We start from the raw sequence: 6,745 nt of genomic DNA, 5'->3' as shown, positions 1-6,745 counted from the left end.
TTCATAACATTTTTACATGGCAAACTACCTCTCAGCATACTTCCATGTAATAAGATACACACATGGAAGAGAAGAAAGAAAAACAAGGCCAAGATGTCAGGACTGGTCTTTGGCATGTTCAGGGGTGTACCAACTGGAAGCTGAAAACGAGAGCAGCTCAGGTAACAGAGATTCCTCACTGTTCAGTTGGACAGATGGGGTTTATATACCCCAGGAGGCTAGAAATGCTCAGTAGGATCATTCAAAAGCAAAGGCAGATGGCAACATCACGCATAAGGATTTCAGGTACAGAGTCCTGATCAGAAGGAGCAAATATAGCTTGGCTGGCATCATTCAATGTTTCAACTAATTTTTAAAGCATTTTTATTTCTTAAAATCTTCCTCACTGTTCAGTTCTCCTGATATTCAGTGCTATGCCTCCTCTTCAGCCTTGCATATGGTTAGTAATTTCTTTGGGATCACAAAACTATAAAAGCAATCTTTATTCATACAAAATAAACAACATTTTGCAATCTCTAAATATGCTTGTGAAAACATATCTTCTTCAGCCCCAAAAGATTTTAAAGGCTATCTTCACTGAACAATGTGATAAAAAAGGACTAAAAATATTCAAGATACTTGCAGTGTTTTAAGTGTTAAAAAAAACATATTTGAGCGTGCGTGTGAGCAAGGGGCTGACTTCTGACTGATCTGCCCCTGTGAAAAGGGGCATAAAGTCCAACTGTTCTGMTATGAACAACTGCCAGTGACAATGCTAAGCAAAATTATTAGAAACTAAGGTTATYGAGAAGTCAGCAAGCTATAACCAAGCTAGTAAGTCAAGCAGCTATTTACCCTTAGTAGACTTACAAGTTTGAGGGCAAAACAAAAACAGAAAATTGTCCTRATGCTTGACTTATGAGAAAAGACATTGTGAGGTGAATAATTGGTTAGACTTTCTTCCCTCTGTCATTCCCCTAACAGTCTGGATGTGCCTGTGCTCTGTTTTTAGAATTTATGTGTTCCCTGCAAYGAAGAGGGGTTTCATCTCCTTTCAGCTACCACGTTCACCTCTTTCAGAAGGTTTGCTTTGCCCAAATTCTTTGACAAGGAGTGAATGAAATCTCAACCCCACTGAAGTCAGTGGGAAATTTGCCATTCACTATAACAGAGCCAGGGTTTCAGCAGAAAGTTTACATCCGCAGAAGACCAGACTGAATCTAGTCCAGTGTTTGTGAAGTGCTTTGAAGTAGAGAGTGTTGCAGTGCTGAAAGTATTGGTATTATTGCTATTGCTATTGAGGGCATGACAGAGAGGGTAGAAACCTCAGAGTGAACTGGAAGGAAACACTGATCCTGCAGATCTTTCTCAGAGGTCAGTACATGGCATTTTTCTAAACAGTTTCCTTTAAAAGTGTCTAGTAAAATTCTCTTTCAACCTAAGTACTTTCTTGGCATGTTAATCAGAAGCAGATCTTCCTACCAAGTACAGCCATCCTGATGGAAAGTGGCCTATCTGCTCCTTTGCATACTTTTCCTAGAGTTTTATTACTGGTCTCTAAAGATTAACTGAAATACTCTATAGAGAGCTTATTTTTTTTTTTTTCAGAAACACTGCAAAAGCCCATGCTGGAAGGGAGGGAGGGTGTTTTGTTTTCAGCCTGCCTGTTCTTCCTCTGAACTACAGTGTGGCCTGTGCATTTCACTGGCTCATGGAAAAGAAAGCCTGGGATCCAGTACTGCTGGCAATGATGAACTCTTCCATTACTTGTGGTTGTCGTGTATTTATTACCACCAGACAAGACAACGGTTGGTCATCAAGGAAAAAAAAGCCCTCTCCCATGATCTCATTAGCTAGTTTATTCTGCCACAGACTCATTCAGAATTCTTTTCAAGTTACATGGACAGCACTGCAGTCAGGAAATGTGTTAGCTGCTACCAAAGGAACTAACATTTGGGTCTTGGCTGTTGCTTCCCCCCAGTACTCTCAGATCACAGTCCCTGCAGTTCCCTCAAACATGTTGCTCATTAGAAAAGAACGCTCCCTGTAGGGTTCAGACACCCAGGGACTGATCTTCAACTGGTGCAGGCTGTCAGGGCTCCGTCAACCTCAGGCAACCCAAGRTTTTAGGCTTCAGAGGATTTATCAGCAGCTGTGAGAAGAGCACAGCGTTAGGTCAGAGAAGGAACAGGCCAGCAGTTGTGAATCAGCCATTGGCACACTCAGCTCAGCTGAGAGYTCCCAACCACAGCCTACAGAAGGGAGTTGTTACATCTAGATTAATTTCAAATCACACTGTCTTCTTTCAGCCTCTACCTTTTTTGGTTATCTCAGTGCACAGCAATGGTCCCAGTGGTTGAGATCTGCACAGTTGTGTTTTTGACTCTGATCTTAATCATGTGGCCTGCRATGGAAACAGTGACAAATTACTTCTATCAGTCAACTAAAAAGAAAGGACAAGCTTGTATAGTCTTCTAAATTTAATCAACTACACTACAATCCAAATAAAGGTGGGAATATAAAACATGCTATTAAATATTTCACTGTTTAGTAGGTATAATTGCAGCTACAAAGCAATTTGAAATACCATAACCCAGGAATCTTCCAAAAACAGTTTCTTCTGTTTTTAACCCMGATGTCAATTATAAAAAAAGCTATTACAGCTGAGACACAGCACATTAGCACTGAATTAATGCACCTATACATTTTCTGAAATGGAATCTGGAACGGATCTGGTTTCTATATGAACAACTGTGATCACATCTATCTACATGCAATCATGTCAACACCTCACTTGATGGTCATACAACTATTTTTCAAGAAGTCTCTTAGCCTCTCAGTACTTTGGAAAATGAAACCACTTCTTTGTACATTGAAATATGGATCTAAATGCCCAAGTTTATACAGATAGGTTTTAAAACATTGGCAACAGTGCATGACTGCATTAACAAGAGCAAAGCCAAATATAACCATCTATTTGAGTACTTGCTACAAGTACATATGTATTCCGTATTTAAACTTACCAGTAAAAAATGGAATGTTCGGATGTAACATTTCAACCAATAAACACATTCCTGAGGGAAGATATGGCATGCTTTTCCACCACTTATCACAGTCAAACACACCAGCTGCATCTGTTCAGGGCAGCTCATATCTCACTTAGCGCTACTTTTCAWGGCCTGTGACATAAAAAAGAAGGTACCTGGGCTCATTCTCTGTTCTTAGGAAGATCCACKGCACTGTGCAAATCAGTATTTCTTTCATGCAGCACTGCTGTTAAGCATCCRTGGGTGATTTYAACAACACRGATTGGGTTTTGACTCCAACAGAACAGGCAAGGAGAGAATTTAGAAAARGACAAAGATGGACAGAGAAGTATTKATCCTCTTCTGTGCCCTCAAAAACCACACAGGCAACTTGGGCTGAGAGAGTTCACAAAAAGGATAGGTTAGTATTTTACCACTCTCTGAAATCAGCTGTAACATCCTTATGGATTTTAGAGGGTCAGGATTTCACTGGCTCCATTTTTTCCTACAGAAAGTCTAGTGTTTTGCTAAATTAACTTCTGGTAGGGCTACTTCTTCCTTTTCTGGTATTTGGGGCAGCAGAAGCCGTGGTGCTGCTAATGCCCTTTGATGTGCCAACCCTCTGCAGCATCCAGGTCCACTCTSGGGGTCACCCCTGTTGACAGCCCCGTGGCTGAACAGCACCTCACAGCACCTCTTCCCCGCCCTCCCTATGGCTGGGAGCACACAGGCACCCTCTGGCCATGCATCTCGCCCTCCCAGCAGCTCTGAAGGCCTGTGGTGGGTCGGCTCCACTGATCAGCTGSAGATTTTGTTTAGAAGGCTTCTTTATGCTGTTTATGCTGCTGTCAACACCGCAAACCTAACATTGCCACCTCGTTGTTTACATACCTCCAGTCCAGGACACCCTCTGCTAACACTGCCCARTGTGTGAGGGGTGCAGTTTCTCCTCTTTTTATTTTTATAAGGTTTGTTAACCACATCGCTATAAGATATTCATTCAGATTTCACCCAAACAGACCTCTTGCTGTCAGCATTTAATTATGCTTGCATTCCTATGTAAATAGAGTGYTAGCCAAAATAGAGCTTTTTATAGAAGATAAGGTCAGGCACATCTTTACAAGAAAAGGAAGCTTTGGAAGCTTCTGTACTTCTGACAAGAAGAAATTTCTAAATGCAAGCAAAAAAATGCAGAGAATTGAGCATGCTCTGTTRGTGATAAATCACACTATTGAAAGGAATATTCATTATATACCTTTCTTTGAAGGCTTAAGAGTACATATTTAATGTGYATATATAAAGTACGTCCTTGTAAGACTACAAAGTCTTTTCAGACTTCCATTGAAAAATACCATGCAATTAAGATCACTCCTTTTAAAGATTCACAGTTCAGAAAATATTTCAATCAAGTTTTTTTCCCTAGCTGGTATCAAATTATTTAACAATCTTTTTCTCAGTTTGGCTCATGTATGTAAACATCTGGAGAARCATTATGTTCTAAGCTTAACCACAGATTTTATATCATAAGATAAGCATACATTTTAAATACTAATTTAAAGCTTAAAATACTGAAATCTCATAAATTCAGATAGGTCCCCAGTCTTCCAAGTATAAATKTCCATTACCCTTTCAAGCAGGTTTAGAAGAATAATACAATCCTTCAAACAAAAATACCAGATTYCACTGTGTTTAGATCGATGGGAACTGCAGCAAGCCTCATACAATTCTTCCTCACCAACATGAGTCTTAACTCAATTGTCAGGTTTGCTGTCACCTCCAATCTAGATTCCTGTGGAAGGTCATGCAGATCTAATGCATTGGCTCAACTTTTATTGTACCGAGACATTGTGGTTAAATTCAGATTCCCAGCCAGCATTCTCAGTAACCACACTGAGAGGTGGAACTGAAATCACATTGAACAGAGCTATGTCCATGATAACAGCTTTTGAAGCACTTGTGCAAGTTTCTGGATGATATGAARCTGCATCAGCTATTTTGGCACTTGATTTGGTCACATCCGATGCAGATGAGCAGAAATTAAGTATCAGTTAACCTGCTGCTGCTCCAGAAATCTATTTAGAACGCAATCTGGTATTCTCAAAATGACACTTAGCTAGTTATTTTCTTGTGGCACATTTGCCTTGACAATAATTCTGATTTGTCCAAAGGTTTCTGTATTTCTAGTAGTGCCAGAAGTAAGCATAACAATAATTTGGGGGCTGACAGTTCATCCATGGATCACCCAAATCCTTCTTTGAGACACCATTAGGAAATCAGAGCAGAATTTGGCTCACCGTATTTTTGCTTGCAAACATTTAGGTACCYTAAAAATGTTTCATGAGGAAGATAATAATGAAGAATTTGCAATTAACTTCTTTTATTACTGAGTGCCACCCCAGTACTGTGATGTAATTCACCTGTGCTGTTTGACCTAAAGCAGAATTTGGCAGTTAAAGCTGAGATGTTCTCACAGATTTACCCTTTACCTAATTTTACCTWCTGCTTCATTAGAGAAGTGTAAAATAATTTACATATAAATATAAAATCAATTTTATACAAAGCACTCTGAACAAATGTCTTCCTCTATATGCACTTTAAAAATGAAAAGACATTTTATTTGGCAGGAAATGCTTTGATAAACAACAGGTCTGATTGACTACACCATTGAAATGCTCTAATGAATTTTTAATGTCTTTAGTTGTTTAACTGGATCTTATTACAAAGAAGCTGAAGACACAGGAGCATRTTTCCTCCACTGGCACATTTAAGAAATCAGTAGAGACATGCCAAGAAAATGTTTTGTTTTCAAAACAAGCCTCCAAAACTGAACTCAGGGGAAAAAATAAAAGCATTTTGTCATGGTTTCTAGAATTGAACTACTGCTGTTGATTTGAAATGTATATTGCCATTTCCTCAAACTAACTACAGTTTGTTCTGTCCTTTACCTCACTACTGGTATGATATTGCATCTGTGGCTGGATGACAGGTGGCAGAAACTCATCACATTTGAAAACAAATTAAAGGTCAGAGATCTCTGCACACACCTTAGAAGGGAAATTCTGCTGTTATAATCTATGTGCCATTTCCCCATGARGYTAAAACATSRTTTCCAAGATGATGATGTGCTTCACTTAGAGCTATCACACAGGGCTGCCAGCTGCAGAGATCCTCCCTCTCTGCATAGAAACCCCGTATTGCTTAACAGGATTGAACTGAGAAAGTTCACCTTACACATTTTTGTCAGCTCCTTCATCTACTACCAAMGTCCCCATGTCTGCTCTGTTTTCAATCTCACATGCAGTCCCCAGCCATAGGAACTCAAGCACATTAAGATGACAGATCACGATAAACTCCTCAAGCATTCTGCTGTTTGTCTGGTGACCGACCCGCTGTGCCTTGGGAAGCCCCCCAGCTTSCATGAGGCTTTCTTTGCTGGAAAAACCTGTGTATTTTCACCACCAACAGAACAATGGGGTTGGCTTCACGTGCAGTGGCAGCCCAGTGCACCAGTGAAGAGCCCTTTGCAGAGCTGGCGGAGCAGGGATCGTGAGGTGTCACACAGTGAGGCTCATGGAACACTAATGCATGCAGGGGCTGCTGTGCCAGTGCTCCACTCAACAGGCTGCATCTCCTGGCAAAGAGACGGGGTAGGATTGCTCAGTTTCCTCATGTAAGATGGACAGGAGTAATACAGTTGGGATAGGAAGAGCTTCAAAGCCTGCAAGGACATGAGAACCGTT

General features: G+C 40.4%; 1 long non-coding RNA gene across 1 annotated transcript in view; it reads right to left on the bottom strand.

The window, feature by feature from the left end:
* Positions 1 to 3,266, bottom strand: part of LOC130572955 (uncharacterized) — a 6,793-nt gene extending 3,527 nt beyond the window's left edge. Inside the window, exons 1-2 of the long non-coding RNA XR_008965280.1 lie at positions 3,003 to 3,266; positions 2,296 to 2,383 (exon numbers count right to left, since the gene is read on the bottom strand). This is a non-coding gene — a long non-coding RNA (uncharacterized LOC130572955). The remainder of the gene's footprint in view (positions 1 to 2,295; positions 2,384 to 3,002) is intronic.
* Positions 3,267 to 6,745: the final 3,479 nt, after the last annotated feature.

The sequence above is a fragment of the Malurus melanocephalus genome, unplaced genomic scaffold (assembly GCF_030028575.1).
Source record: "Malurus melanocephalus ecotype Western Australia unplaced genomic scaffold, MMel_1.1 scaffold_46, whole genome shotgun sequence".
Classification (NCBI taxonomy): Eukaryota; Metazoa; Chordata; class Aves; order Passeriformes; family Maluridae; genus Malurus; species Malurus melanocephalus.
Note: the sequence above shows the minus strand (reverse complement) of the source record. Positions and strands in the feature narration are given on the sequence as shown.